Source organism: Dioscorea cayenensis, chromosome 20, assembly GCF_009730915.1.
Source record: "Dioscorea cayenensis subsp. rotundata cultivar TDr96_F1 chromosome 20, TDr96_F1_v2_PseudoChromosome.rev07_lg8_w22 25.fasta, whole genome shotgun sequence".
Taxonomy (NCBI): Eukaryota; Viridiplantae; Streptophyta; class Magnoliopsida; order Dioscoreales; family Dioscoreaceae; genus Dioscorea; species Dioscorea cayenensis.
In genome coordinates, this window is record NC_052490.1 from 21,233,225 (window position 1) to 21,246,672 (window position 13,448).

Consider the following 13,448-nt stretch of genomic DNA (forward strand, 5'->3'; position numbering starts at 1 on the left):
CCCGTGCACTTGCGGGATATATGCAAGGGGAGTTGTCAATTATTGACTTTGCAGTAGGAGGATCACTTGGTAGTAAGACCCCAGAGACATCCAAGCAATTGATAGAAGAAATAGCCATGAATAACTACTAGTGAAACTCGAGAGGCAAGTCAGTTGGAAAGCCTACTAGGATGATTGAGGTTAGTGAAGTTATAGCACTAGCCGCCCAGGTAGAAGCTTTGAGCCAAAAGATTGATAACATGTCCACTTAAAAGCTAGCTTTAGTCATGGTTTGTGACAAGTGTAGGGGACGATATGCCTCGACATATTATTTTATTGTCAGAGGGGTGAACGAACCCATCGAACCTGTAGATTTTGTTGGTAGTGCCTTCTGACAACAAGGGAACCCCTAAAATGGCACGTATAACCCAGGATGGTGGAATCACCCCAATTTCTCTTGGGGAAATCAAGGACAGCAGTAGAAGCCCCCGTCAGGTTTTTTCCTCAGCAATAGAATGATAGAGACCCGCATTGGTGGAAGTACTTACGAGTTCATTAAGAGCACGAATATTAGTTTCAGCAATTCAAAAACCAAATCCAGAGCATAGAGGCATCAATGAAAAACCAGAAGACTTCTCTTCAAAATCTAGAGAATCATGTAGGTCAGATTGCAAAGCTATTATCCCAATGTCCTCAAGGTAGTTTACCGAGTAATACTGAAGGCAATCCCTGTGAGCATCTTAAGGCTATTATTCTTTGGAGTGGTAAAGAAGTAAGAACAGGAAATAAAAGGATGATGGAGAAGAAAAATGGACTAGAAATTGATAATGTTGAGAGTCCAGCAATGGAAGAAAAGACTATCCCAATAGTCTGAGAAGAGACACTGCCACTGGTGAAAGAGTATGTCCCCTGCCTTCTGCACCCGTCAAGATCAAAAAAATTGATCATACGGACGAAAAATTCATTAGATTTTTGGATCTATTGAAGCAAGTACACATTAATGTACCATTAGTTAAAGCTCTCTCCCAAATGCCGAAGTACGCTAAGTTTCTCAAGGACCTACTAACAAACAAGCATAAATATGAAGAGGTATCAACGATCACATTGAACAAGGGGAGCTCGACGTTGCTTCAAATTTGATTATCAAGGAAGAAGAAAGATCCAGGGAGTTTTACTATCCCTTATAACATAGGTGATTTAGTAAATGAAAAAGCCATAGTAGATCTAGGTGCTAGTATAAATGTCATACAATGCACCATGTTTAGGAAACTTGGACTTGATGACCTAAAATTAACTATGATGACCTTACAATTAGCTAATTGTTCCATTAGGCATCCTAGGAGAATTGACAACACCCCTTACGTGTGATCCGCAAGTGTATGGGTTTGTCAAAGTAATAAATCCCAAGTGAGTGGGGTATCGTATCCATAGAGGGTAGGGAATAAAAATACCTAAATTGCTACTTAACCAAGTGAAGATGAATAATGTTTGTGTTGATAAGATGTGATGTAAACAAAAATAAAAGAAAAAAGAATGAGAGGCACAAGTAAGTGAGAGGTAAGGCAATAGATAGAAGTGGGGTACTCGGACAATGCTCCCCCTAAGACTTATGCTTCAAGTGCAAGACCTACCATTATACTTCCTCATTAATGCTTAATAAGTCATGGAAATCCTAACATTCATGGTCCGAAACGTAAGGTCAACCGTGACTAACCCTATACTATGTCCCAATAGAGAAATCACACAGTCTCAATACCTCACACTGTACAAGGGTGCATGGAGTTCTAGAGATTCCAAGTGATAAACCCTATTCCTATGTGTAGATCTAGACCTTTGGTGTAGGAGAAAGACCCCTAGTTACAATTAAAACCCAGATACTAAAGTCACTTCAATGCTTTACTCTGTTGCTCATGCAACTAAGGCCCAACAAAGTTCATCCCTTAGTGCTTCACTCTATTGTAACTGTAAAGAGCTCTAGGAAATGGAGGTAGGATAAATCACATCGGAGGGGAAAGAGGACGCTCCGCTACCTCTCGACTTACCCTCTTAGCCCTCTCCAATCTAGCTTTGTCTAACCCTCATGGCGTGCCATCCATCCACAAAGATTACCAACATTGACTCTCAACCCTAGTGTCACTCTAGAGGAGAAATCATTCAACAAGAATTCAAGATTGGAACTCAATTAAAAGCATCAATTAAGGAAAGCATAATGGAAGGTCAAAGAAAAAATAACATCATAGGGTTTACAAAATCCAAGTACTCACTAGGGGGTTTAGCTCTCCATGGAGCACAATACAATCAACAATGAAATCAAAAGTAAAGATAAGCAATCCATAGGAAACCCCCCTCGGTATTTATGTCAATGGTCTTGTGGAGTAGCCTCATCTTCACCAAAGGTCCCCTTGTCTGGCCTAGGGTACACCTTGCTGGATCGGTGCCGACAAAAGCTCCATTAATAACATTCTTCTAAGTGAAGCGTGGTGTCAAATCCGGAGAACCAATCCAAAGACGTGCCAAAAGCCTCTCAAAACCCTAGCCGACGGTCTCCCAAAAGATGGAGAAAAATTGGAGAGAAGGGGGAAAGAAGATTCCCAAAATCAGGCTGAATCGCAGCTTAAATAAGGCTGGAATAAGGAATCTAGATGCCCCTGTGGATCTGCCACATGGGCCTGTGGAATTTCCACACGTGCGTGGGGAATTTTCACATGCCCGTGTGGATTCTCTGGAAATCTGATTTTAGGCCGGCTGTGATCATTAACTGCAACAGTATCTTGCTATAGTGATTTGCTACAATGCCTACTATAGTACTTCACTGAAATACTCCCAATTCCACACTTTTCATCAAGGCAACATAAACGGGCACATGTTTATACCATAGATCGCAACTCTTCTTCAATCAAAAGCCTCATTGGTGAAGATCTTGTAATGGCTTGAATATATGGAGGTTGGCACACATTCACGTATCTTAGATCCCCACTTATGTCTTCACGTTTGTTCCTTCCAAGATTTCCCCAAATAGTGCATTTACGATCTACTTTTGGCTTCTTCTCTGAAAACATAGCTTCACAACCCTACATGCTCAAAAGAACACAAATACACATGCATTAGCGCTAAAACCTGATAAAAGTAATGCTCATCGTAAGAAAAGAATACTTCATATTACTAATACACAAGTACTTATCAAGAATCATAGAAGATGTGTTGGTTAAGGTTGGCGAATTTATCTTTTCAGTAAACTTTGTGATTTTAGACGTAGATGAGGATGTGGATGTGCTTGTCATTCTTGGTAGGCCTTGCTTAGCTACCTCCCAACCCCTAATCGATTTGACCAATGGTAGAATGCGTGTAGGTGCCTAAGCTTGGCCAAAAGGCTAAGGTCGGACTCAACGGCCCTCTAAACTTGATTTACATGCATTATAAGGTCTTTACCATGAATTTTCCATTAAAAATAGCACCTAAAAACCAAGAAATCTCTGTGGATTTGAAAATGAAGGCCTGGAGAAGATGGGGAGAGATGAGGGCTTACCGGCATGAATCGGAGAAGGAAATTTTGTTTAAAGGGCAGCAAAACACTCCTAGATCTCCAAGAAGTCGAAGAAAATTGGTTTTGAAGGCCAAAAGTTGGAACTCTTGAAGATGGAGAAATGGGGAAATAAAGGGTTTGTAGGTTGAAGAAGGTGAATAGTGCCCTTCACATTCTTATAAGCGACATGGGGTTGTGGAAATTCCACACCCCCGCATGGGTACTATACAGGGTCGCATGGAAATTCCACTTGACTATGTGAACTGCAGAATTTCTATAGATAGTTCATGAGTGCATTCATATTCCAAATTAACACTAATTCTTTAACTATAAACATAAATTACACCCAAAATTATGCCACATACATGAAAACCAATTTAAATCACCAAAAATTTTCCATGAAAAGTCCAACACCAATAAAAGTCAACCAAGGCACACTCTTGAATTTATTACTGCAAAAAATAAAAATCTAACCTAGAAAGCAATTAAAAACTTTGGTTGCCTCTCAAGATGTGCTTGTTTAATGTCACTAAGCTTGACGTACCTGTCCTTACCTTACGGTAGCTAAAAGAGATGGAAAATCTCCTTACCCTCAGCTTGCATCACTCCTTTATAATAGGGTTTCAATCTATGCCCATTAACTTTGAATGTCCCTTTCTCTGGATGAGCGATCTCAATTGCACTGTGAGGTGACACCTTTGTAACTGTATAAGGTCCTGACCATCTTGATTTTAGCTTCCCGGGAAACAACTTTAAGTGAGTATTGAAAAGTAACGCTTGGTCTCCCACTTTGAAGTCTTTTTGATGTTTTATATGTTTCTCATTCCATTGACGCATTCGTTCCTTGTAAATTCTTGCATTTTCATAGGCCCTCATCTCCATTCATCTAATTCATTCAATTGAAGCTTCCTTTGATCACCAGCCCATTCAAGGTTGAAATTCATCAATTTAATTGCCCAATATGCCTAGTGTTTGAGCACCATTGGTAGATGATATGTCTTTCCATAAACCAAATTGTACGGTGTAGTTCCTACTGGAGTTTTGTATGCTATCCTATATGCCAACAATGTGTCATCCAACCTCTCTAACCAATCCTTTCTATTATGCTCCACTGATTTTGACAAAATTCAATTTAGTTCCCGATTGGTTACCTCAACTTGCCCACTTGTTTGTGGATTATACGGAGTGATAAGGCGATGATTTACACCATGTCTTTTTATAATTTTCTCAAGTTGGACATTGCAAAAATGAGTCCCTCTATCACTTATAATGATCCTAAGGGTCCAAAAATGAGTGAACAACCTCTTGAGGAATTTTACTACCGTTCTAGCATCGTTTGTGGGAAGAGCTTGAGCCTCAACCAACTTGGACACATAATCCATGGTGACTAGGATGTAGTAATTCCCATTAGAATTAGGAAATGACCCTATCAAGTCAATGCCCCTGACAGTGCTCCCCGCAAGTGCACGGAGTTGTCGAAGTAATAAGTCCCAACTGAGTGGGGGTATCGTATCCACAGGAAAAGGGAATAAAAATACTTAATTTGCTTCTTAACTATATAAAAGTTGGATAGTGATATGTGTGACAAGATTCAATTCTCAAAAGTAAAACAACCCGAAAGAGAACAAAAGTAAAGGAGAAGGTAAGGCAATCGATAAAGATTGGGTACCCGGGTATTGATCCGCCTAGGAAAATCATTTCAAGTGCAAGAACTCTCTATTATGCTTTCGAACTAATGCAATGGTGAGTCAGGGATATCCTTTAATGCATGGCCTTGAATCTAGGGTTAACCAAGCCTAATCCTCTACATGTCCCGGAGGAGAGGTTGAACAACCTCTCAACCTCGCACTCGTAAGAAGGATTGCATTAAGCTCTGGGGATTCCAAGTGATAAATCTCTTTCTAATTATAGACCTAACCCATTGGTCCAGGAGAAAGATCCCTAACCACAATTAAGCCGTAGACGCTAAAATCACCTAAACGCTTCACTCCATTGCACTCGCAACTAAGCCCCAGCGGAGGATAATCCCTTAGCTCATTCGCTCTATTATGGCCGCAAAGAACTCGAGGAACGGAGGTAGAATCTATCACACTGGAGGGGAAAGGGGACGCTCCTGTACCTCTCGACTCACCCTCTCAACCCTCTCCAATCAAGCTTTGTCTAACTCTCGTGGTGTGTCACTCACTCACAAGGGTTACCACATGAACTCTCAACCTTAGTGTCACTCTAAGGGAGTATTCAAACAATCAAACATTCAAGATCGGAACTCACAATAACATCAATTAATTGAAAGCATAATAAAAGATTCAATGAAACTAATACATCCTAGGGTTCACAAATACCCAAGTACCCACTAGGGGTTTTGCTCTCCATGGAGCACAATACAAACGATAATGAAATCAAATGTAAAAGAGAAAAATCTATAGGAAAAACCCCCTCGATAGTCATGGCGATGGTTTTGTGGAGAGTCCTCTACTCGTCACAAGATCCCCTTGTCCAGTATAAGATACGCCTCGCTGAATCAATCCAACGGAGGTTCCCTTACTAACCTTCTTCCAAAGAGATGACAATGTTGGAGCCATAGAACCTCCCCAAATCCCTAGCCAATACCTCTCAAAACCCTAGCTGCAGGTCTCTCTCAAAGTTGGGAAAAAGATGGAGAAAAGAATGTTGAAATCGGGGCCGAAATCGGCCTTAAATGGGGCTGGAATCGGGATTCCACACACCCCTGTGGATATTCCACACGGGCCTGTGGAATTAACGCACGGGCGTGTGGAATTTTCACAAGCCCATGTGGCTCCTTTGTTTTGCTCTTTCTTCGACCATCTGTGAACAGTACCTGCTACAGTGATTGCTGCAGTGCCTGCTACAGTATGGTCCGAAACACTCCCGAATCTATGCTTTTCATTGAGGTAACATAAACGGGCACATGATCAAATCGTAGATAATCTTGGTTCTTCAATAAACGGTCACGTTGGTGGAGATCTTGCTAAATATGCACAAGACGGAGTACTAGGATATAACTGCCTTCGTGCCCCTCCGTATCATTGCCTTAACTCGAATACAAGGAGGTTGGCATACATTCTAGCATTCTAAACCTGACTCATGTCTGACTCATGTCTCCTCCAAATAATGCGTAAAAAAATCTACAATAGCTTCTTTCACAAATACTTGGCCTCACAACCCAACCTGCATAAAAGTACACAAATACACATGTATTAGCGCTAAAACCTAACAAAAGTAATGCTCATCATAAGGAAAGAACGCTTCGCATTCTTATCGCACAAGCACTTATCAAACTCCCCACACTTAAGCTTTTGCTTGTCCTCAAACAAAATTTATAACATTGTATGCATAGATGAAGGGACAATTGGAAGTGCTTGGCCTTATGTTCACCAAAGCATGCAAAGAAAGTATTCTAATCGGAAAGGAAATGTCAACACTAAATACGAAAAGAATCAATGCTCTAGCTAAAAACTTGAATCGAAAAGGACAACAAACCTGAAATCGTGTAAGTGTGTGAACTCACTCAAGTCAACCCAAAGTATACTCCTCAAAGTTCTAGGTATAAGGGACTTATTTATCTACAAAGAGTACCAAACATTTCAAAAAGGGTAGTAGCTTCACACATCCTCTAAGGTAGCCCTTTCCAAAGCGGCCACTAAGGTGGCTTTCACACTTTCGAGGCGGCAGCTCTTTCTACCGGGGTGGTAGCTTGAGTTTCCACAAGAAACAAAATCAAAACTGGTCCCTTTTACCTTAGATTTGAGTTTCCAAAAGAGTTTAAAGAGTGAGAAGTGCACAAAATGTTATTTAGGCAAAAATTCCTAAAAATTCAAGAACTAGAGCATGAGAACATTCAATGTTAAAAATTCTTTTAAACTCAAGAATACCGTCATTGCAACTACGGTAAACCGCCATTGGCTATGGGAGCATCTATATCAATTAAAACTCAATTAAAACTTATATCAAAGATGTGTGCACTATGAAACTCCCCCACAAAAACACACACTTAAGTTGTACATTGTCCTCAACGTACATATGCAAGCTCATATATAATGTACATCAATCAAGAACAAATGTGGGAGAAGCAATCGAAACAATACTCCCCTGACTCCTAGTGTTGTATTTGATGGGGCTAAATCCTTGGGGGTGATGTTCTAACTGGTTGTGAGGCACACACGACCAAGTGCCGAAGCACCTTGGCCGTGTCTATGACAAGTTCTCAATTCTCATGATGACAAGACCATCTGCACTCATACACGAGGGGGTTCAGTAGAGCTCAATAAAAGAAAAAAAAACTCGAGTATATATAAGATAGAGCAAGAAATAGAACTCGAGAAAAAAAAATGAAAATAAGCTCAGAAGTAAAGTCCTTTATGAGGATAACATGTCCAAAATAAAATGCAAGTAGAAATAAAAGCAAGTCAAGTATCGGTGCCACGCTCTGGCTCCTCTGCTGTTGGTGCTGGATCAGAAGGTACTGGTGGGTCCAATAATGGTGATGCAGGGGGCTTCTGGGCGGTGCGCGGTCACAGTACAAAAGGTGCGGTAGCATCTCGCTGAAGGATCTGCTGTAAAACGTCAAAACGCTCCATGAACTCTATGAACTGTGCGGCCTGCATCGCGTGCACCTCTTTTATCCCCGCTCCTGCCTCACTAATCTCTGCCCGTGAATGCCTACTCATAACATCACTCGGTAGGCTCTCTGAGGGGTCAAAGCTCCATGATAATTAGTCGGAAGCTGAGAATACTCCTCAGTGTCCGTGAATGCCTCCTCATATAGCCCAAGCGAGACTGAAAACTATGTGATGCTCATGCAGTAGTGATGTCCAAATGCTCTGAACTGGATGGCGTCCATGCTGTCGAATCTCTTATATGATCTATCAAACTCAAATGACGACTACACCTCCAGTGTGAGCTCACGAATGAGGGGCTCTCTAATCGTCAATAACTGACTCCACCCCCCTACCGACACAAGGTCCTCGACCTCTTCAGCAAACTCATCCCCCTGTTGTAACTCTCAGAGTATGCTATTGTCCAGATACTGAGTCTGTCCAAACCGAAGTCTCGACAGACGCACGAAACAAGCCTGATGCTTGAGAATAGTGAAACTCATGCACTCGGACTCGGAGGATGACTCCCGCGAATGTTTCTCTGCTTGCTTTTTTGACCTAGGTGCCATATCCTGCAAATTTTTAAAGGAAATCAATCAAACAAGCTGGATAAATGCTGCTGCAGAAATCCACATGGTCGTGGGGAATTTCTGCACCCCTGTGTGGATCCGCAGGGCGTGAAGAACCACACGGCCACGCCTCAAAAAGCCAACAAAACACTTCTAAAACTCTTTTAACTTCTTTCTAAGCATGCTCTTAAACTCTAATTGCAAAAAATGAAGCATTCTTACCAAGTTCATCAATTAAAATCAAGAATTGGCAAAGAAAATCAAAGATAGGGGCTTACTCGACGAGTTGAGATGATCGAGAATAGGAATAGGCCGGAAAACCAAGTAAAAATCCTCCAAAATCGGTAGTACGAGGTAAGAAATCAATGCAAGAGTATTCAGAAGAAAGTGGGAAGGATGTAGATGAAGAGAAACAAGTCTTCTTTAAAAGGAACTCACGCCTCTTGGAGTTCTGTATAACCACACGCGCGTGTGGAAATTACGCACGCCCGTGTGTCTGCACAATGGAGAGCCACATGGGCAGATGCATGCCCCTTTGTACTCTCGGGATAGCTCTTGCTATCTCTGGAAACACTCGCACGGGCGTGTGGAAATTAGCCCACGCCCGTGCGCCCGACCCACAGGAGAAGCCGCACGCCCCTGTGCGCTCTCTGTCCAACCAAGAGAAAATCACTAAGTGTTTCGCACACCCGTGCAGAAATTTCGCACGGCCATGGACAATCACAGGCCCAACTCACAAGGACATTCGCATGCCCCTCTGCGCTCTCGGGATGGAGAAGGGATCATCTGCAGAACTCCGCAAGGGCATGTGGAAAATACCCACAGGGGTGAGTTCACGCCACTGTGTGCTCTCGGGATGAGCTCGTAATACAACCCCACGAGTGTGTGGAAATTCCACACGCCTGTGCGCTTTCTTTGGATGACTTGAAAAACTCTGCAGGCTCTGTAGAAATTTTCTGAACATGTTTACACATTCAGAACCTACTCTTTTATGCAACAATTACTAGTGAAAAATAATAGAAACAAGCTCAAACGAATAAATCTTTGCCAAATCCACAAGAAAACACACGATGATACCGAAATCCACCAAAATGAAAGCAGCACAAGCATCTAAACATGAAGACACCAACACTTAACAATTTATTCATGCAAAACTAAACTATGACTAGGAAAAACAGTAAACACTTGGGTTGCCTCCTAAGAAGCGCTTGTTTAATGTCACTAAGCTTGACGTACCTCATCTTACCTCATGGGGGTTCATAGATGAAAGTTGTCCTCTTACCCATGGCTTGAAAGCATGATGAGCAAAGTCTCTTGAGAGTAGAGGGTGAATTGTCGGGCTTGGGACTACCTAGAAATGGTTCATCGTTCGGTTCGCGCACACCTCCAACAGTCTTGGAGTGTTTCCGGTGGCATCTCCTTGCCCTCTTCATCTTCCAGAGCATCTTCTTCAACATCCCCAGGGTAGAAAATGTCATTTTTTCACCCAAATTGCCAATGTTGCACCGGACTGATGAAGCTTCCTGGGTCCTTCTTCTTATTCGGCATGACCTTTTGTAGGACCGCCGAACAAGATGCATCTAGAATCACCGAAGCACTCTCCTCCAACTTCCTCTTATTAGTTAACAAGTCTTTCAAGACATTTTGCATACTTAAGCATTTGAGATAATGTCTCAACAAATAGAATGTTGATATTGAGTTGCTTGAACAAACTCAGGAACTTTTTGTACTGTTCATCCGCTTGATCATTCTTCAACCTAGAGGGATAAGGGATTCTTTGGCTTGAAAGGTGGGGGTGCCACCTCCTTCTCCTTGCTTGTTCCCTCTTCAACCTCTATAGCCTACCTTCAACCTCACGTCCACTTCTCAAAGTGATCACTTTCACATGCTCTCTAGGGTTGGTCTCGGTATTGCTCGGCAAGCTTCCATGTGGCCTTTCCGAGAGAGATTTCGCAACTTGCCCCACCTGATTTTCAAGGTTATGCAAAGAGACGGTGTGATTGCGAAGTGTAGCCTCAACTGATTCAAACCTTGTGTTTGAAGATTGCACAAATCTAGTCAAGGCTTTCTCCAAGTCATTCATTCGGGTTTCCAAACCTCAAACTCTATTTTCCACGTTCGGGGCTTATTGTTGGAAACCTGGTGGTCCTATGGCCTTTTGTGGACCATGGTTGCTCCACGAGAAATTGGGATGATTCTTCTAACCTGGATTGTAGGTATTGTTATATGGGTTTCCTTGAGTCTTCATGCCATTACCTACAAAATCGACGTTCTCAACCAAAGATGCATCACCAATAGAGATCGGGCAATCGGAGGGAGCATGTCCTCCACCACACCCGGTGCAAGTACTCACGGCCGCCACTATGTTTGAAGTTAGAAGATCTAACTTCTTACTCAAATTTTCCACTTTTGCCGCCAATGAAGTTACTGCATCTATCTCATGAAGACCGACCACCATTTTTTTCTCCATGGCATTCCATTGGCAGCTGTTTAAACCCATATCTTCAATAAGTTGACGGGCCTCATCCAGGGTCTTGCTACCTAAGGTACCTCCTGCTGCCATATCCAAGAGTTGTCTTGTACTCGGATTCAACCCATTGTAAAAAGTCTGAACAATCATCCACTCCGGGAATTCGTGTTGTGGGCACTTTCTCAGGAGCTCCTTGAACCTTTCCTATGTCTCGAATAGAGACTCCAATTCTGACTGTACAAAGGATGAGATCTTATTCCTAAGCTTTGCAGATTTTCCAGGAGGGAAATAACGGGCTAGAAAAGCTTCTACCATCTCCTCCCATGTAGTAATCGAGGCTCTAGGTAATGAGTATAGCCACTGCTTTGCTTTCACTTTTAGGGAAAAGGGGAAGGCTCTCAACTTGATGGCATCATCCCTCACCCCATTCATCTTGAGCATATCACACACCTCGAGAAAGTCTCTATGTGACTGTTTGGATCCTCATCGGCCAAACCATTGAACTGTGCGGATTGCTGTAACATGTGGATGAATGCCAGCTTTAGCTCAAAATTCTGAGCTATAATTGGGGGTCGCACAATACTCAATTGTGTGCTCAAAACTGAGGGTCTAGCATAATCAGAGAGTGTCCTCTGTTGCTCATTCTGTTCTGCCATATTATTTGACCCTTCAACTTCCAAATCAGCTAGATTAGATTGGTCTTCTACAGGTCCTTTCCCTTTTCTTCTAAGTGTTCTTTCAAAGCTCGGGATCTCCTTCAATCAATATTGAGGGGGTTCCCTCGGGTCATCAACCTGAAGCTGCTACAAAAGAAAGAAAACAAATCAGAACGATGATAGAAAAAAAAATGTGAAATAGAATGGATAAATGAATAGCTAAGAAAACAAAAGTGTAAAGTATCTCTAAATGCCTTTTCCCCAGCAACGACGCCAAAACTTGACAGTGCTCCCCGCAAGTGCACGGATTTATCAAAGTAATAAGTCCCAGGTGAGTGGGGTATCGTATCCACAGGGAAAAAGGAATAAAAATACTTAATTTGCTTATAACTATATGAAAGTTGGATAGTGATATGTGTGACAAGATTCAATTCTCAAAAGTAAAACAACTCGAAAGAGAACAAAAGTAAAGGAGAAGGTAAGGCAATCGATAAAGATGGGGTACCCGGGTATTGATCCGCCTAGGAAAATTGTTTCAACTGCAAGAACTCTCTATTATGCTTTCTAACCAAGCCTAATCCTCTACATGTCCCGGAGGAGAGGTTGAACAACCTCTCAACCTCGCACTCGTAAGAAGGATTGCATTAAACTCTGGGGATTCCAAGTGATAAATCTCTTCCTAATTGTAGACCTAACCCATTGGTCTTGAATAAAGATCCCTAACCACAATTAAGCCCTAGACGCTAAAATCACCTAAACACTTCACTGCATTGCACTCGCAACTAAGTCCCAGCGGAGGGTCATCCCTTAGATCATTCGCTCTATTATGGCCGCAAAGAACTCGAGGAACGGAGGTAGAATCTATCACACCGGAGGGGAAAGGGATGCTCCTGTACCTCTCGACTCACCCTCTCAACCCTCTCCAATTAAGCTTTGTCTAACTCTCGTGGTGTGTCACTCACTCAGAAGGGTTATCACATGAACTCTCAACCTTAGTGTCACTCTAACGGGCGTATTCAAACAATCAAAACATTCAAGATTGGAACTCACAATAACATCAATTAATTGAGAGCATAATAAAAAGATTCAATGAAACTAATACATCCTAGGGTTCACAAATACCCAAGTACCCACTAGGGGTTTAGCTCTCCATGGAACACAATACAAATGATAATAAAATCAAATGTAAAAGAGAAAAATCCATAGAAAAAACACCCTCGATAGTCATGGAGATGGTCTTATGGAGAGTCATCTACTCGTCGTAAGATCCCCTTGTCCGGTATAAGATATGCCTCGCCGAATCAATCCAACGGAGGCTACCTTACCAACCTTCTTCCAAAGAGATGACGATGTCGGAGCTATAGAAACTCTCCAAATCCATAGCCAATACCTATCAAAACCCTAGCCGCAACCCTCTCTCAAGTTGGGGAAAAGATAGAGAAAAGAATGTTGAAATCGGGGCTGAAATCGGCCTTAAATATGGCTGGAATCGAGGATTCCACACGCCCCTGTGGATATTCCACATGGGCCTGTGGAATTAATGCACAGGCGTGTGGAATTTCCATACGCCCATGTGGCTCCTCTGTTTTGCTCTTTCTTCGGCCGTCTGTGAACAGTACCTGCTACAATGATTCA

The 13,448-nt window shown here is 42.3% G+C and overlaps 1 non-coding gene across 1 annotated transcript; it reads left to right on the forward strand.

Moving 5' to 3' along the window:
• The first annotated feature begins 11,317 nt into the window (after positions 1 to 11,317).
• LOC120252207 lies at positions 11,318 to 11,424 on the forward strand. The gene has a single exon (XR_005533748.1). It is a non-coding gene; the product is annotated as a small nucleolar RNA R71 (small nucleolar RNA).
• Positions 11,425 to 13,448: the final 2,024 nt, after the last annotated feature.